The following is a 26,690-nucleotide window of genomic DNA, read 5'->3' on the forward strand; positions in this document are numbered from 1 at the left end:
GGGAGTAAATAAGAGGGGAATGAGGCATGAGAGAAATGGCATAGAGGAGCGCTGTAATTATGACTAAGGCATTTTTAAAATAATCAGATACAAATTTAAGAAACTAAGAAGTGGGTGGAAATAGAAAAAAATAAGGAAAAGCTAGCTACAACCAAGACCTCGCCTCTGTTCCTTAACCCTGTGCAGGATGAAGCACAGATGTATGCTTAAATTTAAAACTTCTTTGTAAATACACGAGATTGCTGAACTTAAATATGTTTTCAGATAAGTAGGGGCCTTAGTTTTTTCTCTGAAGAAGTCTGCATTTGGTGTACAAGAGGAACAGAACAGTGAATATGAGCATGTGCAAATGTGCTCTGTCTGCTGCTCAGATTCCTGATTTGAAGCTCTCAGAGAAATACCTCTAAGCCCAAATTCCCTAGATGTGTCACACAGATGTAGGTTAAGGGAGAGGCAGTCAGACAAGTCTTACAGCTATTCCTGTTCTGCTTTGGGAATTTTATTACTGTTCTTAAATGATATGATGCAAATTGAGTTAGCTGCATAGTTTCCAATAAAGATCAGTTTAAACACTAATAACACTAATTAGTGTTTCTTGTCAGAAATGAAGCATATAAAAATATAACCATCTCCTAGTATTAATATTGATCTCTAGACTAAATTTTGCCACCTTTTCTTTGTCAGATAGACATAGTTCATAGTCACTGACTTCGGACAGCCGTTGCTTTAAATTAGATTCATATTATTCAGGAAAATATGCTTAGTGATTCATCTGCAATTTTCTTCTATATGCCACCATTAACAGATCTGTGTTGGCTTTGTGGTGTTTTTTTGTTTTTTTGTTTTTAACCTATGCTAGACTTCTTTTGAACTGGAAAATGAAACATATCTGTGTCTTCTGTTTAGCTACTGAAAACTATTTGAATCTACATAACTTCAGGCAAGGAAAGTTCGACAGGGTTTGAGTCCTGGTTCTGACAGAGCTTAACTGTTCTGAATATGTTTTTATTCATCATAGATCACAGAACTTATACTGGGAAAGAGACTCCATTCCTTGTAAGTTTGCGGTCTTAGCAAAGTGTGTTGGTTGCCTTTCAAGATCTGAGAATCAAGCTAGTGCAAGTATGCTTCCTGTATTAGAAAAATCCAACCCACACAGAAAAAAAAAGAAGCTAATGGATTAGTCATCAGCCAAAAATAAAGATGTGGGCAAAGACTGAGACAATGGGATAAAGAAAAACAAAGAACTTTTGTAGAAGGTGGTGTGAATGTACAACAGGAGAACCCATTTCCTCCCACCCAGAGCCAGGCTGGGTCCTGGTACTGACCTGTTGATGATAATGGTTAAATGAATTTCTTGTTCTAGTTTGTAAATGGAAAAAAACTGCTCTTACGAAGAAGGAAATCCATCTCCCATTCAGTTATTTATACATCATGATGCTTTGTGATCAGAAGGGTTCACTGGAGAATAACCCAATGTAACCCACTGCACTACAGAAATCTGTCATGAAAAAAAATTGATTTAAATCCCATTTTTTTGCATTATCTGAAGCTGGCAAAGAAAAGTAGATGAAACAGCTTGGAGAACCCCAGTTCTCTGTATTTTTTTTTTTCTGTTGTGTTGGTAGTCTACTGGCACCACCACACATGGAGCTCCAGTAAAATCAGGTTGTGGTGACCCCATTCTACACTTGATGGCAGCTCCTTCACAGCTGCAAGGATATTTCCTTAATTTCCTTCATGGGCCCCAGTAGAACCATGAACAACTCAAACCACTCCTGTGGAGATTTCAAAATGGTACCTGATCTAGGCTTTTGTTGAGTGGCTTTTTCTTAAGTTCAGAAACAACCTAAAAAGAAGACAGTTTTTCATTCCCCATGCACACACACACATATTACAACTAAAGATACACAAAAAAATGTTAAAGGGAAAAAAAAAAAACAACTTGCATAGACTAGGAAAAGTTAGAACAATAAGAGAAAAGGACAAGTACTGTATATTGGACAGATGCTTCTTTTCTTCTTTTCCTAGACTTATAGATGACCTAGTATATAGAGCACATAATGGATATAAAGACTTCATAAAGGAGAAAAAGTGTTTTAGTGATGAGCAGGATTTTACTCAAGGGACTGCTGGATCATCTTTTAGAGATAATGAGGAACACCTGCCTCAAGCTGAGCATTTTGTAGAATCAAAAATGTCTTGGATTGGAAGGATTGATCATTCATTTCTAACCTTCTGTTATGGTCAAGGCTACTAACCTCTAAACCAGGCACTAGATCAGGTTGCCCAAGGCCCCATTCTGGCTTTGAACACCTCCAGGGATTCCATTTATTGGAATTAGCTGCTGCCAGGTCACATTGCCATTTTCTTTTTTCTTTTTTCTCTTTTTTTTTTACTCATGAAGCAATAGGTTACAATACTTCTGTGAAGAGTTACGGGTGTGTCAATAGAGGAGTGAAGGTTGATACAATGACAGGAGACTTTAATGGATAAGAATATTGAACTGACGCATTTCACTATAAAAAGATTAGACAAGTGAACATATTTTTAAACTTCCAGTGCAATGTTATTATGACTTTTTAAGCTTTTTCTAATCCATCACTCACTTTAAAATCCAGCTGTGCTACATATCCTGTTATTTGACGCGTAGCTTCATCATTAGTTATTACTGACACCTATTTGAAGCTGAGCAAAACTGTTTGTATAACTAGAGGTTCTTAAACTAGATATTTATTCACTTGTGTTTTCAACAGATGGATAAAGAAGTGAAATATTAGCTCCATTTTCTTCTACAGATTTGAGTCTTACATTAATCAACCCTTAAAATTTGCATATAATTTATAATTAGGTTTTTGCCACCTCTAACCTGAAAGCCTTCAAGAACAGCTGCAGTGAGGTAAAACAGTACTTATTGGAACGCAAAATACAGAAACTTCATTGAAATAAATAAACAAATAATGCAAAAATACATAAATGGATATTTAATAATTTTTTCTCACCTTCAGGTCTTACAAGCTACAAGAAAAAGGCAAGAGATGAAATAGTCTTGTGATCTTTCTTGTCTGTCTCTGAGAGGCCTACACTTCCAACACCGGACGTCCTACTGAACTGGAGATAAATGTCTCAGGTTCCCCATCAGATGCAAATTATTATACATAAATTTAAATACAGTGGATTAGTGGAAGAGCAATTGTAGCAGCTTTTTCAAAATGACTGAATGATCACTGCACAAAGCTCAGCTGAAGATGGTGAAATGGGTATGTGAGACAGAGACACAAGGGTAAAGTCTTCTCTCTTAATTATTTAATCACAGAATCAAAGAACTGTAGGGGTTGGAAGGGACCTCTAGAGATCATCTAGTCCAACCCCCTGCCAAATCAGGTAAGTCTAGAAAATTATTTCCCACCTAGCTGTAGATGCTGTGTGTATTTTTGTATGCTCAAATTCTATCTTGGTGAAACTTAATGTCGAGAATTTCACCTTATGACCAGCTATTCATTCAAATGTTGCTGCATCTACTGTATTAAAATATGTAATTTAATGGATGACATGAACTCATAGGAAGCAAACTGTCTCTCTCCCTGGGATATCCATATAACTTTCTGTTTTTAGTTTATACTGTTAGCATGGTTGGGGAACTCAACACGTGTACAATTCATTTAACAATAAATATTTCAAGAGCCAGGAAACCCAGTGAAGGAGCAAAAGGATAGACATATCAATTATTTTATGAAACTTAGGACATTCAAGTAATTTTTCCAGAAAACCATGAATAATACAGTCAAAAATAACAGACTTATTTTTCATCACAGAAATGAAAAGGCTGCATGTTCAGAGCATAAGAAAAGATGGCTTATTCTGGTCTGTATCCCAGTACATAGCAATGTATTTTTTCCACTATTTTGCAGAAAAGAGAAAATATTCATGTTTTACTCCTCTTTGAGGCAAATAAGCTAGGAGAACCAATTTCTATCTTCTTTTTCCTTACACTTTAATATATTATTATTCTCTTTATATATATATATATATATATATATATATATATATATATATATATATATTATACTCTTTATTATATCACCAGAAGTCCATGGAGCTTCATGCAAATTTTCTGAGTGAATAAATTTTAATTCTATGCTGAATAACAACAGTTTTTCTATATGTTTTGCCAATTTATGAACAGGATTAGCTCCAGTGTATTACTGTTTTCCCTGCTATACTAAAGGACGGAGATTAAGTTACAGTTTCAGGAAGAAAATGGAACTGTAAGTGGTAGCAGAACATTATGTGAAAGGAGGAAAAAAAAAAAAAGAAAGCTTATTTTCATGGGCTAGAGGAAGAATCTGCCAATAACATAGTGCTAGAGTAGCCTCTGAGAAGAATGGAGAACAATCCTTGGAAAATATCATAGTTTCTTTTTAAAGTGAGAAAAAAATTGTAAAATAAAGGGAGAAAATAGTCTTCTTTTCTCACAAAAGAAATGAGCAGATGAAGGTTATCAGCAGAACAGGAGCCAGAAAGTATCTAGATAAGGGAACCTTGAGGGAGCAGGGAGCTGGCAAGGAGCAGAGCTATGGGGAATTTTCATCTACCTTTAATAAGGTTCCACATAAATTCTGGAACTATCAAGGCCATCTCCTTGGCTCTCCTTTACCTTGGGTAACATGTCATAGCTTTTCTTCTTACAAGTATTCCTTGTATAAGCTGTGGTAAGTCTCTACTCTGCTGTTTCCTATCATTGTAATGATTGTTTTCTCATTGAAGAAAAGGAGAATTTTGACAAAATCATTTCTGGAAACACTTTTATTTAACAGACAACAGCTCAGACCTTTTATGTTTGAAAATGACCGGTTGTGGAAGTGCATTTATGGTTATGGAAAATAAAAATCACTTTGTCTTTCAGTGATCTTCCAGTTACAGTTAGGAATTTAAGGGTTTAAGTTTTGCAACTATTTTGAAATCATATTAGGTGTTCCTTGAACCATCTTTCAGGAGGACAAGGCCTGCAAGGAAAAGGAAATGTTAGCTCTCCTAGCCTTTCAGATAGGGTATGTGTCAGATGCCTGTTGAGAATGCTCTGTGCAATCTACAGCTCCTGAGCTGTGGCCAAGGACATTAACTGGTCAGGAACATGCCAAGAAAACATGCTGACAGTTTACTACAACAGACAAACAAGTTTCAGTGTCCAAGTACACTCCTTGACACCATTTTAGTGTATGCTACCTGTAAGTATAGATTGCTCTGAGAACTGCCATATCAAAAAAGAAACATACTGCATGATTTCTACCAAAAGATATGATCCCATTAAGATAATGAAATATCATTAATAGTTGTAATTTAAAGCATAAAACTGAGGCGTTGCAACATACATATATCAATATAGGTTTATAAATCAAGACGGATTTAAGTTTGCCAGGTGTTCGAGAAAAAATTCTCAACTCCAAAAATTACAGTTATTTTGCTGGGAAGATTGCTTTGGTCCCTTCATAAGGACAAGCTGTAGAGAAAGGACATATCTACTGTTAGGTTAGCTGAACTGGAAGAACAGGTAAACTTTAAAGACACAAGAATGTCTTCATACTGGAACAAGAAGCAGCACATTTCAAACCAAGGACAATCTGAGAGCATTATCTCTGACCTTATCTTTGTCGTGACAATCCATGAGGAAATTAGGAAGAGTTGTCTGGTATATTTGGAACAGAACATGGTGTTGGAAAATGGAGACATGATGAGCTTGTTGCTACCTGTGAGAAAGGGTTTAGGGTATGCAGAATTGTCTTTTAATTTGCTAGAAAAGATTTACTTTTGTATCTATAACTTTTAGCAGCTAGTTGAGTTACATATTTCACTTCTCAATTTTCTTATGGAATAGATGGGGGACCTGTTTTGTGGCTTACTCTCACTGAGACTAGGATTTTATTGAATTAAAAATGTTTTCCAACTGGAAAAGTTTACTTCTGTCTGCAAGTGATATTTGCACAGCAAGTATTTGGTCTGCTGCTGAAATGTTTATGCTAGGGAGCGCAGCACTAATACAATAATCAAGAGCTGTTATTCTACAAGGACTGTGAAGGCTGTATATATCTGCCCTTGAGAAACTGCTGTGTGATCTTAACTCAAGATTGGGAGATTTCTGTGAAAAGGACCACATTTCCAATGTGGTACCACTTTGACATACCACTTTTGCAGAACTTCTGTTTTCCCGATTCTTTCTTTTTCCCAGTCACACATGATAGGACTTTTCTTTTTTGGGTTTTTCTGCGGGAAAAAAAGCCAGAACTGTAGGAATTTACGTAACGATTTTTTAAGTTAAGTGCATTGCTTATCTTTATTCCTCCCTCTTTTGATTCAGATATATATTTTTTGCTGCTTTGCTTCAGATAGCAATTTATGAAGGAAGAATTTTCATTGTGTCAATAGGTTCTTGTTGCCTAGAAACATTTTTCACTTTGCCACTGTGTAGGTATTTAGGTCACTAGTGAATTAATCCTTTTAAAATTATAGCTGTGTAGTCAATCACCAATTCTGAACTATCCCAGTGAGAAATGGCAGTACTGTACTTAGTTGCTCATGGACTGAAAAGTAAAATTAAATGTTCTACTTGCAAAGAAATTTTATGAGAGGAAAGAAAATGGTGTTCGTTTATAAGAAAATGTCTGCACTCTGCAATCATGAACTGCTGTTTTCTTACTTTCACTGAAGTTACCGTTGTTCTAAAGGACAGATCCTACTCCCATTAAAAATTCTGCAAAACTCCCATTCTCTTTAGAAAAGCAGGATATGTTCTCACAGGAGAAAGAAAAAACAATCCTTTTTTTCTGAAATCTTTTTCTCAAGTTGCATTTGACCCAGGGGTGTGCCTTCGCCACAGAGACAGTGAACAGTATCTCTAGTATCAGGCAAAGCATTGCCAGTTTGCCAAGGGATGCGATCATTCCCCTCTATCCAGGACTGACTGATGTCAAACCTGGGGTACTGGGTCCATTTCTGTGCTCCTCAGATGATACCTGAACATACTGTGAAGAGTCCAACAAAGAGCTACAAAGATGATGGAGGGACACAACCAAAATATTAAGAAAATTTAATATTTTCTATTGATTGCTACATTTTTTTAGTACATTACTGAGAAACCTAGTCTGTAATTGAGACTAATTTTTCCATTACCCTGATAGCTGAACCTACTCTTTCCTGGAATATTTCTAAAGAGAAAGAACACTAGACAGAAGATCATTCAGAATATGCCTAAATTCATCTTGTTCTACCTCCAAGGAACAATTCTGCTTCAACACCTCATCACTAGATCTCAGAGCACAACAGGTATACCCAGAATTGAATGACATCTCAAGCATGATTGTGATAAAATATGCAGAAATTGATATTAACTGCCTTGTTCTATAACGCTTCTCTGTACGTGCTGCTCAAATTGGACAAGGGATTTAAATTATGCACAGATTAGGTCAGAATGATTAAGATAATAAAATGAGTGTATCAGACACAATTCAATTTGTTCCAGTTGCATTAAAATCTATTTTTTATTGCTGAAAATACGTAATAATCAATTTAGGAGAACTTACGGATGGGATCATCAGCTAGTGTTTGCCACATTGATGCCATATTTGATCACATCATCATGGATCTTTCTAATTTTATTAGTACCATAAAATCTATATGCATGGCAGTTAGTAGAAAGATAATAGAAAAAGGGTTAAAAATGGACATGGCAGACATTCAGAAACACTACAAAAAGCCTTCCTTTGGTTGAATTAAAATCTGAGGCATTTGTTAAGTCGCATTCTACGCACTGGAGCACTTCTGACATTTTTTCTGACATTCTCATGAGGAACATATTTCAATCAGTTTTTTTATTATGTTTTATGTTGTATTTATAGAATCATAGACTTAAAAGATTGGAAAAGACCTCTGAGATCACCTAGTCCAACCATCAACCCACCACCACCATGCCCCTCTTGCTCAGTGCCAAACCCCCACGTTTCTTGAACATCTCCAGGGACAGTGACTCCACTACCTCACTAGGCAGCCTGTTCCAAAGCCTAACTGCTCTTTATGAGAAGAAATTTTTCCTAATATACAACCTAAATCTTATGGCCATTCCCTCTCATCCTATTGCTGATACCTGGGAGAAGAAACCAACACACACTTGCCACAGCCTCTTTTTAGGGAGCTGTAGAGAGCTTAAGGTCTCTCAAGGGAGACATTGTACTGCCCTGAGCCTCCTCTTTTCTGGACTGAACAACCTCAGTTCCCTCAGCTGCTCCCCATAACACTTGTGCTCCAGACCCTTTGTAGCTTCACTGCCCTTCTCTGGACACACTTCAGGGCCTCGAATTTTTTTCCTGCAGTGAAAACAACTGAACATAGTACTTGAGGTTTTGCCTTACCAGTGTCAAATGCTATGTTATATTATGTTGTGATTTTGTGTATTTAATTTTTGTTGAAGCTGAGAACCAAACTAAGTGATTCAGATCCTCAATCTAAGAAAGGCATTTAACAGGTGAAAGGCACAAGAATGTGGTATGATGGGAGAGAAGTGAAAAGAATGTCTTATAGGAAGAAAGAGAAAAACTTTTGGAAAACCTTTTTATAGTGGTAATTGATGAACTGGTGCCTGAGTTCTAGGTGGAAAAAATACATTTTATTTGAAATAGTGTTTTCTGATCATATCTAGTGATTTTTCCCTTAAGACCTCTTCCAAGACCTACTAGAAATATCTCTTCATTTTTTTTTCATTTTTATTTGAAGTTTTAATGCTCTGAAGGATAAAATGCTACTGATCTGTTTTGCTTATGTCAGTTGGACAGACTTTCCTGTTGTGTCAGGGCAGTTCAGTGGAGACAGAAGGAGGCACTGTCTCTCTGCTGAGATGAGAACTCCCTATGGGTCTGTTTCTGCCCTTTAGGAATGCCACAGTCCTTTGCAAGACTTACAGGTTGTTTATCAAGTGCTATCCGAACACTGAAGCAGTAATTGGATGCTGACTTCTGAAATTTTATTTTTCATTTGCTTAAAAGACACGTAGTAACAAGCTGGTACCACTGAGTGTTTGTCAGTTGCACTCTGGAGGAACCTGTGCTCCAAAGCTTGACGAGTAATTTTTACGGATTTCATCTCATTTCTTAAGCTCTTTGGGAAACTTTAGCATGACAAGCATTATGTAAACAGTTTACTTATTTTTTGACAAAATAAAAATGCAAACACTGGAATGAACTAGCCTACAGAGGTGCAGGAAAGCCCAGAGAATTTCTTTATAAATGCAGTATTTCCTTGCATTTGTTTGACGCTGTTCTAAATTTTCTTGAAGACACATAAGAGTGCTGAGTGTTCAAAGGTTTTCAGCACTTTTGAGTCAATGCAGACATAAAGGGGGAAGATTTCCATAGCAACAAAATTATGGAAAGGAAAATATGAAAAATTGTTGTTGGATAAGGATATGAAGATATACATACATAGGGGGTGGGAATGTTGCAGAATCTGAGGTGTTATAAGTTAAGCAACTGAGACCTGAATGTTCATTTCTTCAAAGAGAACAAAATTACCAGCAACCCCCAACTCTGCATTTAATCAGATCTGAATAACTTATCTAGGTGGTCATACAGTTCTGACTGAGATTCTTAATTCTCTGAAAATGAAGATATTAGTTACTTCTTCGTTTTTTAGAGGATGAGTACTGTAGGCGTTTCACATGTCTGACCAATGGCATTGAGAGATCTAAGTTGTTTAATTGTCAAAGGTGTCAGAGAAGCCATATATTTGTTTGCATCTTCCAATTATCAGAACTTCATTCAAGTATTCTACTGAGTAATGCATTCATTATTTATAAATCTTCACGATGTTATAAATCAACAAATAATATAAAATGCAACATAATTTGTAGGTATATTTTTTGTCTTGCATATATGATTACAAATCATTATAATAATGACTGTAGAAATTATTACTGGGTAAAATCCACAGTTAAGGCAGCATGAGGATAGGTTTCTTGATAGATAGAAGTGGGAAAGCCAAGGCAGGTCTGGAAGCACTTACACTTTATAATGTTTGTTGCTTTCAATGGTGTTTAAGTTTTGTGCAGAACTGATGACTATAGTTATTTTTAGTGAAATGATGTCACAGATATTAGGACTATGCTCTTATTGAAAGGTTGTATTAAGGCCATCACGGGATGGTCATGAGCAATTTTAGTTTTGCGTAACAGGAGTCCTACTCAGATTTCCTATTTTGCACTGTGTTTTTAGTATGCTTTTACTAAAGAAATGTTTTTTCAAATTTAGATACAGATTGTGTATCTAAATTGTGTAGCTTCTAACAGCTACACTCAGCAGCAGAGGAATTTCTCTGGTTTGGGGAATAAGTACATAATCCTGTAAACACAGGACTAACTAATTACAGCCAAATCTTACACTCCCACCTTAAGGAAAATAGTGGTTGCTAACTCACTAAGAAAAGTGAGATGTAAGCAACATAAATTATTTGTTTTTTGGGTGGAAAGAGGAAATTAAAATGGTAGGAGGAAGAATTAATAGATGGCCATGGGGAATGAGGGCCTGGAAGTAAAACTGTGCAGTGATCTGTGGGTGTAAGAGCAAGAAAAATCCTGCCTGTGAGGGAAGAGAACAGGTAAACAAACAAACAACAACAACAAAACAGTGCTGCTGTGAACCAGAGCTGTTTATATGTAAGCATCCCACTTGCTATGGAGACGTTACTTTAAATAAATCAATTGCAATTCACTTAACAAAGCAATACTGATTTACTGCTTCTCCGATAGTAAATGGTGACTGACTTTTCACCAACTTGAAAACAAAATGGCTATGGCTACTTTCACGTGCATCGTGTATTCTAAAGAATTGTGTTGGCTTTACAACACCTCTATATGTATTTCTATGTCTCTCACATGTAAATGTGCACTCAGATGCACACATGCATACACTAAGCAGTGTATGAAGTTGTACATTTGGTATGTCTGGACATGTCTAACCTTACTAGTGACTTTTCTGAACTATTTCCTGCTGTGCATGGCACACACCTTGTTAGCTGCCTTGTTGTCTGTTTAGACCAGCTGGTCTTACCATGCATTTTTCATTTTCTGCAAGCTTGCTCACTGTCTCTCATGCTTATGGATCCAGGTGTTCAATTTCTGTCTTTAAAGTATGCTTCAGTGTCCATGACTTCTTCAACTCTATTTCAGCCCACTACCATTTACTTGAATGGTTTACATCTGAAGAATAGTTTACATCTGAAAAACCAGTTTACAGTTTTCATCTTCCTGTTGTCTTTATATCCTTTCTCACTTCCTCCCTGGTGTCTGACCCCACTCATCCTCTTTTTTCAGCTAACGACATTAATTTCCAATATATTTTCATACTGGACTCCATGTAAACAATTTAAACAGCCCATCATATATCTCCTTGTATATCTGAGACTGATTTTTACTAGCAATTACACAGAAGATTTTATTTAGCTACATCTGCCTAAAATCTTGTAAGTTTTGGATAAGAATTCAGTGATGTTCTTATCTTATCTGAGCTGATGAAACTTTGTTTTACCTTTAGAAATTTATTTCATTTTCCTACCATGTCCCAAAAAATTCTATCAATACAATAAAAAAATTTCTAAGGAAATGTTGAATGACAAGGGCCAGTATTGATGTATTTGTACAGTTAACTGACTGATTGTAGTAAATACTAAGCCCGTGGAAAATTATATATTCTAATATTTTTCTTCCCTTTTAAATTTTTTTCTAAAGTACCACGTATTCTAGTAAAATTAAGATCATCTTACCTGGCAACAGAAAATAATATGCTAAATGAGCTTGCAAACTTCAGAGATAAGGAAAAAGCAGCTAGCAAGACCATATTTCAACAAAGTTGCTAGCATCAATCAGTAAAAACTGTTCTAAGAAATCATTCTAAGGAACAGTGAAAGTGAATTGTGTGATGAGAAATGCTTTTTAACAGTTTAAACAAAATGACATTGGCTTACTCAGAATAATCTCCTTAGTGTGATGCTGTGGTTAAAAACAAGAGCAGCTTATTTTAACTTCCACTTTCCTCTGGGGAGAATCTGTTTTTGTGTTGATTTGTCATGAATGCTAATACTGCGTTTAAGAGAAACTCAAGGCACAGTGTTGATAAACAGATTTCAAAGCTGATGGCACAATGGGATTACTTAGATGCCCTATGACATCTATATTTGCAATGAGAATTGTGGACTAGTCCTATCTGCTTGTTTCCAGGGTTAAAGCTACAGAGACTGAGAAAAGCTATGTTTTGTTTTTAGAATTATTATTATTATTTCCATGAAGGCACACGAAATATACAACTATTCCACCTTGCAAGGCAATACTCTAAATAGCTCTTCCTATTCAACCTCTTGGAAATGTTAGTGTCTGGGAAGAATGCTCTGTGATCACTGAAGACACCTGAACTAAATCAGAGAAAGACAGACTAAGAATTGTCACTTGTTCTCCCTATTTTTACATTGTGGTGCTACATCTAGATGAGGGACATCACATTACAACTTCCTGAAAAGAGGATGTAGAGAGATGACAGCCTCTTCTCCCTGGTATCAGGGTGGATGAGAGAGAACGGCCTTATGCTCCTCCAGGGGAGGTTCAGGTTGGATATTAGAGAAAAGTTCTTCTCAGGAAGAGTGGTCAAGTATAGGAACAGACTGCCCAGGGAGACAGCGGTACTTGAAGGTTTTCAAGAAACATGTAGATGAGACACTGAGAGGCATGGTTAATAGGTATGGTAGGGCTGAGTTGATAATAAAAAGTCTTCAGAAATGATTGTTTCACAAAGAGACTGAACAGGTATTTCCATTCAGGAACTACAGTAACAAAAAAATCAAGAGAGAGAAGCAAGAAGAGACCCTCTTAAGTTCTGCAGTTCTAATCCGTGATGTAAGATCTATTATGTATAAGACTTAAAAGAATCTAATCTTCTTTTAAATTTTCAGTACCTGAATTGTCATTTGATACTCCCCTTAAATGCACCATGATCTTCATCCAGATTCTTTCCAGTGCTATGATAAAGTCTGTATCTGAATACCACCCAACAGTTTATAAGAAATTCTACTTTGCCTGAAAGTTAGTAGATTTAAAGATAAACAATTTAATGCTCAAAAATTGCTTGTGTGATTCTCAGAGCTAATGCAGCCATGGAAAGACTAACTTAGCAAAATCAGTATTGTCTAATCAACAATTTTACTTTCATTCTTATTTCTTGAAAATTTTGATATTCTTTTTTTTTTTTTTTTTTTTTTTTTTACAAATCAAATAATAGCATTGAAGGGGAGCAATTGGTGGGAAGGCACATCTTAGGATCTTCTTAACTCCTGTATTTTTTTTAAACAGAATTTCCTGTATTTCAGTTTGTGCTCATTGCTCCTTGTCCAGAGCACTACTGAGAAGAGTTTAGCTTCACCTTCTTTATTTCTCTCATCATGTATTCCTACCCATTGATGAGATCCCCCAGAGATTTCTGTTCTCCATGCAGAAAAGTCCCAATTTTCTCAACTTTCCTCCTATGGCAGATGGCCCAAACCCTGAAGCACATCTGTAGCCTTTTGCTGGACTCATTCCAGTTTGTCCACACTATCCTACTGTGGACCTTGCACTGCACAGTATACTCCGGATACGTCTCATGAATGCTCAGCAGAAAAGAAGGATCATTTCCCCCATGCAAGAATACAAGCTTAATCATTTTGACTCCACAGGAAAATTTCTCAGGTCCATATATGATCTCTCAGCTGATCTTGCAATTTGGTCATTTGGCTTTAGCAATTCCTAAAGAAAAGATATAAGTCTTCCTGCAATCTCATTGTATACTTTCTGATTAGTGTTTGTCTTTCATTTTTATGGAAAAAAAATAGTTTGCCAATATGACTAAAAGAAAGGAGAGTTCTCAGTAGGAAGGTCTCATTTCACATGAAAAGTAGACCATGTAGACCATCTCCGTATTCTGCTATTTTGCATTAGAATTCAGATCATTTTATATAGGGTTTAGAAGAAGGCTTGAACAAATGAGAATGGGAAGAATTTAGAAGAAGGCTTGAACAAATGGAATGAGAAGAGAACAGAATGGGTCTGTCAATTATCCACCATTTTAACACTCTGCATGTTTACCGTGATTATAAAAGTTAACGTAAAGGAGCTTGTCTGCATATGTCATGGATCATCGATCCAACTATAGATGACCCTCCAGAGGATGGATGCAAGTAGCTATGTCCTCATGCTGGTATACAAGGGAAAGGAGTGCAGCAACTGCATCAGGCACCTGCCCAGGGAGTGTGGTAGTCAAAGCCGCACGTCTGGCTGAGTGATGTTGGTTAATATTAAATGCTGGCAATCCAGGCTCCATGCAAGCTAGTTTAACACTGCTATTTACATGCAAAGCCAAACGCCCAGCACTGCACATTACCTCTAATCATTTTCCGTTTACTTGTCTTAAACATTCAACATATTAACCTGTAAGGTTATACATTATCGAGTATTAATAGTCCATAAATCTGAAATAATGGCTTTTACACACATATGTCTGCTGTAATGCTTTTACATTCAGCACATAAAGAACATTTACACTAAAAATCAATTTTTTATAGAGCAAGTAGTCCAAGTACCACTTACAAAAAGTCACAGGACAGAATCACTTAACTTCTATTCTTAGATCCTATCACAAGATATTGTATTTTATAGGATATCTCAAGTATTTTCAATGTTTTAGCATATCTGTCCAGTAATGTGGGGTTTTTTTTTGTAGTACTTATTAACTTACTTTGTTGCTGTTATTGTTAAACAAACAAACAAACAAATGAACAAACAAATAAATAAGATGTACTTAGACATCCAGCCAAAATAAAACAATAGATATTTTTATACTGCCATATCTTTTCTAGTGCTGATTAATTAGTGAATAAATTACATTAAATTACTGCATGATTTTAGGAGAAGAACCTGCTGTGGATTTAATAAAAAACTCCCCTTTCCTTTTGTAGAAGTTATGCAAGTAAGACAAAGGAAAAATATTAGACAGAATAAGCAATATTAAAAAGTAAATTGACTTATTTTGTTGTTTCTGCATGGTAGAGGGGTGAAACAAGCTTGGCTGTCTATAGTCATTTGTCTCAAATGTTATGTCACCTGTTATTTGACATCTTCACTGCCAACCTCCTAACTTTTTGAATAAAACAAAAAACTGTGGTTGCTAGGAGATTTGATAGTAAATTATCAGGTATAATAGAGGCAATAATTGTTCCTGGTAGTTGAATGTACTGATAAAGAATAATTAATATTATTATTTATTTTGCCTTTGGTAATAGCTTGAAAGTAGATAAAGAAAATAAGATAAAATGCTTATTAATTATCTCAATCAGGCAAAGTTGATGATTTAAGCAGACACTTCCAAACACTTTTGCCAGAACACTTAGCTCATCTACAGCACTTAATTTGCCTTTTGGGCTTTACTGTTGATGTCAGAACCCTTAGGACATCCTCCCTCCTTCGGGTTTGGCTCCAGGGAGCTAGGGACAGCTTCTGTAGTGGGCTGTCATTGGTGAGCAGTGAAAAATATCTGGTGGGACTTGCTCCACTTCTCTAGTGAGAGCTTTTAAAAGCAAGCTTTCACTGTTGGTGTCACTTTGAGATATTTTGCAAGTAGGTGTTTGATTCTGTCTCTGCCAGGAACTATTGAGCTGTCATCCTGGCTTGATCACAGATCTCTCTTGCCAGTGTTGCTTTTTTCCCAACTTACATATTTATTCTGACTCTGGAGTGAGTGGATTATTCCAGTTCCATATTTTGAAACTCTTCTTATAATTGAGATATCTAGATAGTTTGGCTTCAACCTCTCCAGAAGCAGACACAACATTTGTTACAGTCTTAAAAAAATCATGGCTGTGAGACAGTGTAAAACACAGAAGGAGGGTTCGGCCAGAGGTGATAGGAGCTCTAATGCAAATTGCCTTTTGTTTCAGAGAAAACCATGACATACTGTTTGTTAGAGAGAAAAACTGATTTATTCAGATTTTTGTATAGGTTAATATGCTCATGGTCAATCAAATCTCTCAAAAAGAAGTTAGTAGCTGACCAGATGGCAAGGGGAGTCTTTGTTGCACTGGATCTCACAGTAGCATATTCAGTTGGATTGATAGAGCCCCAAAACATGGTTCTGGCCAGTTCTCAGGACCCAGATGGCTACTTGGCCACCCCACCAAATACAGCGTTCATAGATTTTGACATAGCTTAATTAAATAAACATATCTCCTAAATATCATTATTACATAGAAAAGACTGCCTTACATGGAAGTTAACTACATCCCAGCCAGATCCAGTATACACTTTCTATAGGAATGATTTCTATTGAATATTTACAAATGGCTTATCATCTGTGCCTGTCTTGATCCCTTCTGAAGCAGGAACCACACAGGGATGCCTCTGGAAGGAAGATTCAGCCTCTCCACCCATGAGAACAGCACCTTTGAGGATCTAGATTAGGTTGGGCACAGCAGAAGATGCCTATGGGTATCTCTAGGTCTGTCTGATGCTCCCACCTGTAACAGTATGTCAAGAACTTAATTCTGACAGTTTAGTTAAACATCAAACTTTAAGCAAATCCATTGACTCAAATCAGGACCATTGGCTGATTCCTGCAAATGACAGGTTCCTGGACCATGCAGGGAATTTATGATTTGCAAGCATGGATATATACACTTGCACAGCCCTTATAAACCAATTACATCTCGATTATAACTAAAGAACATTTTTTAACCTACTTATGACTCATACATAAATCATGCTATCTAAGCCTTTCCAGACTTTGACCTTAAGATGCATTACTGTTAGAGAGACAGAGGGGTACTACAGTGGGGGTAGAAGCTGATTCCTGAAAACTGATACCAGATAGGAAATTGAAATCTTGGAAAGAGCTTATAGATATTTTCTTATACATATATACTATGCATTACTCCTGGTAACTGGAATAATATTCTACAAATTCTAGATTCTTCCTAACTGGCAGTTCTTTGTATCTATACACATGACATCCTCAGCTTGGGGAAGCAATACAGCACCCTGAAGTTCATGTCTGGTAGTTAATGTGTGGCATTTCTTCCTTGTTACGCTGTGCTCGCAGCATATGAAAAAAGAAAATGACAGCAACTGAGAGATGCGTTTTTTTTTCTCTTTTTCATTTCTTTCATTTAAATCCCTTTCTGGCAAGGGCAGAAGCCCAATCCAACAGGTGACAATTATTTATTAGTATGTCAGGAACAGTGGTTGATTAGGAGACCAAGCACGGTATTAGTAGACCACTGCAGTATATGTCTGTGTCTGAATAAGACAAAAGGACTTGCAGCTCACATGAAGAGAAAGTAATTTCTTATATCAGGTTTAACACCATGTAAGCATGATTGAATTGGCTTGGCTTCTCAGCATATGTCTGAAAATAAGTGTGTATGGATATATCTCCAAGTATCCAGAGGATTTTTTCATGGTCTACAGAGCTGGAAAGAGACATACAGTTACAATTAAGTGAATGAGGTTTGGGAAGGACTTTGACTTAGTGTGCCAAAAAATATTTCCGTACCACTAAGAGGCATGTAAACAAATTCATGTTTCTCCTGCAAAACATATTGAGCACTGTAAAGCAAAGGAAAATTTCCTATTCCGGAATTGCAAGTGAGTGGTTTCTTTTCCAGTGGTTGTTTTACAGAATATAGAAAATACTTCATGATATGTCTAGCTACAGTAAAATTAGGCCAGAGTTATTTACATAAAATCAATGAACCACAACTGGTTGTTCACTGCGTGGAGGAAGGCAAGATGGTTTTTAATAGTACTTTTAAGTCTAATGCTTTAATTTACTAGTCTTATAGTTCTTCACACAGGAAATTCTCCAGTTGTATTGAGGATAGTAAAGATTGTTTTTCTCTTAAAAACAAATATTTTCTTGCATGAAAAGGGTTTTAGGAATTTCCTTTTTTTGTGAGCCTATGAAGAATTTTATAAGACATAGAATGCTCACTTTCCATAAAACCTCTGACAAATATATGAAATTAAATGGTTACTGAAAATTAGACATCAGCAACATTTAGAACAAATGGAAACTGGGAAACAGAATGCTGAAGACAATTTCCAAAACATTTTAAGCTGTATTTGTCAGTTCATATTTCAAAAAAGTAAAGAAGAAAGCTAAGAATAATATGCCTTTTAAACCTCTGAATTCTTAATAAAGATGATATTTTACATTTTGGCTGACTCTACGTGCTATGGTCTAGATGATATATAGATTTATTTCTGTGGCTCTTTTGTAAGCTGCTTTATATGGAAAATGGCCATACAGATTCTTGAACTTCTCTCTCTTCTGCATCTGTGTAAATGTTTGGCCAACACTTTTCAAGAACAAAACCAAATATTCAACTTATGGATATCCTCTCTTTAATCTTCCACCTTCCCATCAAACTCCCAATAATGATGAAAATTTAGTTAAAATTTACTTTGTGCTGTATTTTTAATTCCAAACCTGTTTATTTTCAATAAATTAAAGTTTGTTTGGACAAGTGTAGTTAAGTTTACAGTCATTAAGAAATGACTTAGAGAAATAGTAAATGAACATTTAATTGTTGTTTTACTTTTTCTAAAGTACGTACCAAATTTATCCAAATCAATCTTTATCAAATTTTCTTGTTATTTGCTGGAAGATTTACAATTTCCATTGACCATATCTTGTAATTGAGTATTTTTTAGGCTTTAGATTTTTTTTTAATCTAGGGTGAACAAAATTTATTGCATAAGAAGCGTTTTCCATATAATACAAACTTTTTACATATGGGAGAGAAGGAACAGTGTTCTTTATTTAACACTGTTGGGCATCTGTGAAAAATAAATGTAAAAAGCTGGTCATGAGTCAGTGTGTAGGCTGCTTAATTTCCTTAAAAGGATTCAGCGAAACCAGAAGGCAAATAAAGAACAATCTGAAACGACATTTTAGCATCTTCATACTGCGAAAGGAAAAAAGGCAAAGGTCATATTTTGAGATAATACAGCTCTAATTTACATAGTAATTTACATGCATCAATTCGCTGTTGTCAAAAATATGCTGCACCTCATTGATGATGTGCATTTCAATAGATGCTAAAATGCCACTCGTGGACGAGACAGCATCACCATCTACGTACTGGCTTACCAGAGAAATGTTTTATAACTTGATTGTATTGAGAAAATATTTAGTTTAAATATTCTTTGTCTGAAACATGCAAACAAGATGCTAGGATGAAATACAACTCTTAAGAGTTCATTTTGAGGAATGAGAGCTTCATCTGCATTATCTTACACTGATAGATAATAAATAACAAAGTATTACTCCAAACAGAACAGTGTCTCCAATCCATATTATATCTATAAATATCTAAGGAGCAGGAGGCAAAAGGACGAGGCTGGACTCTTGTCATCAGTGTGAGGCAACAGGACGAGGGGAAATGGCCACAAATTGAAGCAGAGGAAGTTCCGCACAAATATATGTGGGAACTTGAGGGTGACGGAGCACTGGCACAGGCTGGCCGAAAGAAGTGGTGGAGTCTCCTTCTCTGGAGATGTTCAAGACCTGCCTGGATGCCTACCTGTGCAACCTGGTCTAGGAAGCTGCTTTAGCAGAGGGGTTGGACTCGATGATCTCTTGAGGTCCCTTTCAACCCCTACAATTCTGTGATTCTGTGATATTTTGTGCAAAAGAGATCTTTGCCTGAAGCTGGCTATAAAACTGAAGGGTTTTTTTGTGACCTTGGAATTCTGTCCTGAACTTTTCTGAGTGTGACAAGTTGAAATGTCTTATTGCTAGTTCCAAAAAATCTTGGGAGGAGGAAGAATACATTTTAATGTCCATCTGATTGTACATGAGTAACACAAAGAATTTGCAGAATAGTCAAGTAGCCATAAAATGTGAGACATCAAAGAGATGTAGATGGTTCTGAAACAAAGGTATCTTTGTTTTATTTGCTATGAGTAGTTAGTCAAAATAGCAGCTCAGACTGGGAGTAATCTCATCTAACTTTGAGTATTAGTCTTGTGGAAGCCTATATATGACTTAGCTAGCTCTTTTAGGGAACATGGAAGAAAGAGATATCTCTTGACAGGCAGCAGTTTTGACCTTTTTTAAAAGTTGGTTTCCAATTTAAATATATCATGTCCCTGAACTGCTTTTCTCCAAAGGGAACCTGGCTCAGTCACTGTCCAAACAACTTGCAAGATTCTGGCTATGTGACAGCTTGGAGAATGTATAATGCAGTCATCATGAGGGTGCTTAGAAGCTCTGAAATGATTCTTGGTTAGCACTACTGTAAACTGATTCAAATTGAAGCTGTTTATAAAAACAAGTGTAATGGTGCCTACTTAGATTAGATTTAAGGCTCTAACCTGTGTGACGTTTATTGTGTTTGTACTAACTACTGGAAGTTGCAAAATCCTAGTTCATATTTTTTATGGAATGATTTGTTTTCTTGTTTGTTTTAATGATTAATCAGGAAAGAAGAACTATCCTAAACTGTGACTAAGACATTGGCAGTTATATTTCTTAATAAGATGGATATCTTCCCAGAAAATGTTTCTTCATTCCTTCCTACTTTCAGGGCATCTCAGTTCTAATTTCAGATTGTACTGGCATTGCCACAATGGGTACAGAGAGCAATTTTCTTCCAAAGCAAATCCATCAGCTTTGATCTACATCACATCTACATCACAAGTCGTTACCTTGCCTTTCTGAATATCAAGTTCTCCCGTTTCTCTGATCCCACCTGAACTAAAATTGTCATTGATTCATGACAGATCAGTGACTCTACCAGTGACCAGAAATCTGAGAAACAGAATGCTGTCAGACTTTTGATATTTTCTTGTTTAGCAGAGATGCTTTTGCAAATTCTCTTGGTTTCCCAATACAAATAATAAGGGTTTTCAAAAATAGTTTCATTGGAATTAAATATCTTTTGTTCTTTTTCATATGTCACTCATTTATCATAGGAGATTTAAACAACAACATGGGCTGTGAGCACTGTTTTTTAAGCAGTCACACTGGTACTTACAATGATTGAAGGCAGTAATCTACAGAATGAAATGCCTGGAGGAAAAAAGGTGTTCTATTAGATTTTGATCACAGGTGAAGTTAAAGCCTTTAAGTGGTATTGAATGGTACAGTATTTTCAATGTCAAGGATTTGAAAGAGGTTGCTTTCATTATCTACTCTCCTGAATCAGAAGGACTTTTCTTACAGTTCGGTTGCAAATTGTTGGTGCACTTTGACTCCCATTTTGTTGGTTTGTTTCTGTCTCTTCATGTCTTTTCTAGATTGTTTACATCACTTGTAGAATATGTTGAAGATAGGAAACACTCAACAGAAGATCATCATTTACAATATCTTTGCCTTTTGTACCTACACACAAATCAATCTTTCACGTTTCAGAGGCCAGTACATTTATTCTGAGCATGTAAAGCCAGGTATTCTTTTTCCAACTTATTTCAGAGCATTCCTGTCATCCAGGAGAGGAAGTCCAAAGATCTATTTTAGAACATTTAACATTAAGGTCTCCTGAAGGCAAATTTATCATGTCACTGTTTGACTTTTTGCTCAAGATTTACAGACCTGAGAGACTTAAGCATCCTCAGCAGAACTGTTTGGAGTTGCTTCTTGAAACGCCTTTTCAATTGTCCACAGTATGATGTGGTCTTCATCCCAGGTGTAATTTTCCTCTGAGAGTTCACTTGCTAAGAAAGAGTCAGTTGTGAAACTAAGATTCTAAACAATGAACACTGAACAAAAGAGGTGAGCTGTCTTATTAGCATTCCTCCAAAGAAATATAATCAGGCTGGCATGAGTGTTATACTACTGAGTAAGATAACAAAAAATTCCTAACTCATGGTAATTTCTATTGCTGGTCAAGACAAGATTTCTGCTGAAAGCTCAGAAAGAAATGTGTCTCATTGCATTGATATCCTAAACCAAGCCAATTCCACGCTCTTTGGAAAAGCAGGACACACAGAGAGTGTGATCAATGCTGTTGTACTTACATGGATTTTTTTTGTTGTTGTTTTTAATGTGTTCATAAAATCACATTCATCTAGTATTTTTTAACCTAATCCTTGTTTTCTGTCCACTATAGGTTTCTTTGGATAAAGTGGAACTCTTAACATGAAAAGAATCGCTTGTGACAAGTGGATTTTCATCTGACTGGACATGGTTTGAAGTCTTTGCTATGTCCTTTGTATATACCTTACTCAAATCAACAGGCCCAAAATGCTACTTCAACAGGTGGTGCTAACAGACATAAATGAGTACACAGATTTTTCAATCTTCATCTAAGAGTCTGGGGGTCTATCTGGAATGCAGAGGTCTCTCTTCCTGCTGGCTATCACATTTGAAATGAGTGCACACACTTGGCTATCAAGAGTATCACTGAATCACAGAATCACAGAACTGTGGGCGTTAGAAGGGATCTCTAAAGATCATCTCCTCCAACCCCCCTACCAAAGCAGCTCCCTAGCCCAGGTTGCACAGGTAGGCATCCAGGTGGGTTTTGAACATCTCCAGAGAAGGAGACTCCACCACCTCTCTGTGCAGCTGTGCCAGTGCTCCGTCACTGCACTGTGAAGAGGTTCCCATGCACATTTCACACAAGACAAGCTTCCTCGTTGGTTCTAGTCCCTTTTCTAAGCATCCTCCTGAGGATGTTCACCTGTTCTCAATGTCATGAAATTACATGGAGAACTCTATACCTGAGAATTCAGCATTCTGCATATGATGCATGTCCTAGAAGGTCCCTTTCACATCCAGAACATTCTGTGAAGGGGAAACTTTGTGGTTACAGGCTAAAACTTTCTTCTCCATCTTCCTCCCATTTGTGAGGCCTGATAAAGATTATGATGAACTGCACAATATTCTTGAGAAACCAGCTCTGCTCCTAATCTCTGGTGTGAAGATAGTGCCAGAGTGCGTTGGGAAGGCAGGGGATTTGCAGGTGGAGAGGGGAAGGGGCAGAGATCTTCTATCTCCATCCTCTCCAGTCTTCAAGGAGGGAGGATCATCCCCCCAGGGAGGAGCAGCTGTAGTGGCTAACGGTGGCTAACACAAGCAGTCCTGTTCCTTTGTTTCCCTGTAAAGATTTACTGCTGAGACTTTGGTACTTTACTGCAATGACTAATGCACACATAGAGCAACAGTGGAAATACTGTCCCAGTGTAACAGAGGTAACACCAGAGGGCACTCACTGATTCTTAATCTTTCACCTTTCGGCATACACCACTCACCCAGACTGCTGTGCTACTGGAGAACAGTCTCTCCTGAGGTAGAGGATTTAGAAAAGTACATCATCTCTAATTCGTTACTGCACACACTGAGGTACAGTTTTTCAGTGGGGGACTCAGATCCTATCATGCAATTTCTATCATTAGTAGTGGGGAAGCTTCATGAATGAATCCCACAGTGTGATGAAAATGCTGTGGTTTCAGGTTCTAATCACTGCACACTTTCCTGTTTGTTTTTCCTGAATTGTATCAACGTCTGCTGTAATGCAAATCTGGCCGTTCTGTTATTTGTGTTTAGCAGCAGGATCTCCAGGTTAGTTCCCTGCTTGATGCTTTGCGTTAATCCATTTTCTGATTGGAAAAGATGTGAAATTTACTCAAGAATGAAATTGTATTCCACATCATTACACTGTTCTCGTTAAATCTATTATTTCCACATCATTGCCCAAGAAAATACTCGATGCGAGAATCCTCTGAGAGTTGACTTCTCTAATTCACAGGACAATTACAAAATTGTTTTTGCCACACTGGGAAATGTTGACTGCTGGGTCACTTAAATTCTTGCAGTGCCAGCTAATAAAAAAAAGAAACTACTTCTGCTTGCTGAACTAGAATGCAGCAAAAGAGACAGAGGATGTGAAAGGCTCTAATTTATTTTTTTTCCACTTTTGCTTTGTTGTTTAATTTTCTTTTGTTCTGAAAGAAGATACTTTTCTGAGACAAAGAAATAAAATTTATTTTATTTTATTTTCAAGGTTGCTATCCTATTAACAAATGAAATGGAATTACTTTTAAATCAAGCAGCCCATTTGTGTAAGTAGATTGCAGTATAATATAGGTAGAGTATGATCTGCCCAGACTATTTCATTTTGGCATCTTCATGATTGTAAAGCAAATCTTCTCGTATAATCCTTTCTAAGGGCTTTAAAAACAAATTTCTCCAAATTCTTACTTTCTGTGCTAGTCATGAGAACATTCACAGGAATGGTTTCATAGAATCAGTAAGACTGGAAAAGACCACTAAAATAATCTAGTCCAATTGCCAGCCCATCCCCACCATGCCCACTGACCATGCCCCCCAGTGCTACTTCTCTACATCCTTTGAACATCTCCATGAACAGTAATTCCACCACTTCCCTGGGCAGCCTGTGCCAATGCCTCATCATTCTGAGAGGAAATTTGTCCTAATACCCAGCTTGAACCTTCCCTAGCACAACTTAAGGCCATTCCCTCTCATTCTATTGCTGTTAACTGGGAGAAGAGGCTAATCCCCACCTCACCACAACCTTCTTTCAAGGAGCTGTAGAGATCAATAAGGTCTCCCCTGAGGTTGAGCTCTTCTCCAAACTGAATAATCCCAGTTTCCTCAGCTGCTCCAAAACCTTCAAAGTTTCATAACCCCATCTTCGTAAAGATGAGCAGATTTTAGTTGGTATTAAAAATGAATGGGTACTTCCTCCACAGAGCGCTGAATAAAGCACTCTCCAAGAGCTGTGTGGCCTACAGACTGATCCTTATTATTCTGAACAGGGTCATAATCAGCAAAACCACTTATACATCCAGCTGAAGTAAATAACAAAATCTAGTTTATCATTTTTTGTTGGAGGATCAGGGTAGCTTTGAGGAATTTGGGTATCTCACCTTACATTCCAACTGCCCAAGCCTGGATTTGTACATGTGATATCATTGTACAATCTGCCTCACAGGTGTAAAAGTTCGGACACTTAATTACCATGGCATGCTTACTTGATTTCCCACTCAAACTGATTTTAATGATGTCATGGTAGACTTCTCTTCAGTTTCTGTAAAAAGACCAAAACAATTTTGGTGTTTCCAAATATTCTCACAGAATAAGTGTGTAAACTAGATGGGCAGACAGATATTTTGCCTTAACAGATGATTAATGTTCCTCATTTGGATTTCTTTTAAAAACTGACTACACTTTCTGAGGAAGCCTAAAGAGTAGTTGATCGTAAACATAAAGAAGGTCAATACGGCAGTCTGCAATCCTTGTATTAGACAGACACATGAAAGCTACATTTCTGACTGTCCCTTGTAGATTATAGAGAGACAAACATAGTGTTAAATCAAATTTCACCTCAGCTTAAATTAGATCCTTAGCTGAACCCTGGTCTTATCCCCATGGTCTGTAATAGGAGCCTTCACTGTCGATTCAATTGGAGACTATGTATGTCTAGCATTAAAAATCAGAGATCACAAAGTTATCTAGCATTTCTTTATCAGGAAATATATACATAGGAAGAGATAAAATGCATCCATTTCATTTGCCTCAGAGTGAATGAAAACCAGTGATTCTTCTGAAACATAGTCATTAGCAAGACAGACCCGCTCTAGCCTTGCTTCATATATGTATATATATCCATATATACACTCACTTTCACTTGTACCAGATGACAATTTTTTGTATGCAATTAAATATTCCTATAATTACATGACAAAGTTGAAAAAAAAACCAGATTATTTTAAAAGCATTTCTAATCTCTACAGTGTTGGAGACCTAGTAAAGAAAAAATAATATTTAAAATTACACGGGCAGCTCATGCTCACTTAGTGATTTTCAAGACAACTGAGATAGAAAATTGATACAATACATACTACCCTATCACTTAAACTAATTTATTCCTTATGTATTCAAGTTTAACAGTAAATATACACCCTGCAGAGCAAAGCGTTTTCATGGACATATATGTATAGAAAACAGCAGGAGAGCTATTATCAACACTGTTTTGTGAAAGATAATTTTCTTTATCCACCATGAATTTATCTGTACTGTTATTCATCTACATCATATTTCTTTTGATGGTACAGATATCATAGTCAGTATTTGTATTTAGCATTAGGAATGCCTGCAGTCGTGATTCCTTCAGGATTTTTAGAGTATTTCTGTAAAAAAATGTGGTTTCAACCCTTACCTACAATTTTTGTTATTTACAGAATATTTGGTTTAGGCCAAAAAAGAAATCCAGACTGTTTTCATCAATAATAGTATGTAGTCACTGTGTTGGAAAGATAGAATATTTTGCATGTGCAGTTAGCTGCCTGTGGACAGTAGCCGGATTTTCTTGCTCAATTTCTACCCGGTAGGATGGGGGAGAAGAAAACTGTGAGAAACTCATGAGTTCAGGTAAAAAAATTGTGCGTCTTTTTTTTTTTTTCTTTAAAAAACAAAACAAAACATAACACATTTGATACAGAGGCCCTCACTCACCACCTCCCAGCAGTGGATTGGTGTCCAGCCAGTCTGTGAGAAACATGTATTTTTTCCTTGACATTGTGTCCAGCAATAGTTCAAACACTGATATGTGATCCACACTGTTTTGATTAAAAAAAAATGTAAAACATGTTGCCATATAGGCTGCTA

General features: G+C 36.6%; 1 protein-coding gene across 1 annotated transcript in view; it reads left to right on the forward strand.

The window, feature by feature from the left end:
• The window catches only part of TMEM135 (transmembrane protein 135), a 342,018-nt gene extending 332,743 nt beyond the window's left edge, over positions 1-9,275 (forward strand). Inside the window, exon 16 of the transcript XR_010621832.1 lies at positions 9,260-9,275. The gene's annotated coding sequence lies outside the window, so the exon portion shown is untranslated. The remainder of the gene's footprint in view (positions 1-9,259) is intronic.
• The last annotated feature ends 17,415 nt before the right edge of the window (positions 9,276-26,690 follow it).

Source organism: Cyrtonyx montezumae, unplaced genomic scaffold (genome assembly GCF_038088225.1).
Source record: "Cyrtonyx montezumae isolate F1298 unplaced genomic scaffold, pur_monq_1.0 scaffold_12, whole genome shotgun sequence".
Taxonomy (NCBI): Eukaryota; Metazoa; Chordata; class Aves; order Galliformes; family Odontophoridae; genus Cyrtonyx; species Cyrtonyx montezumae.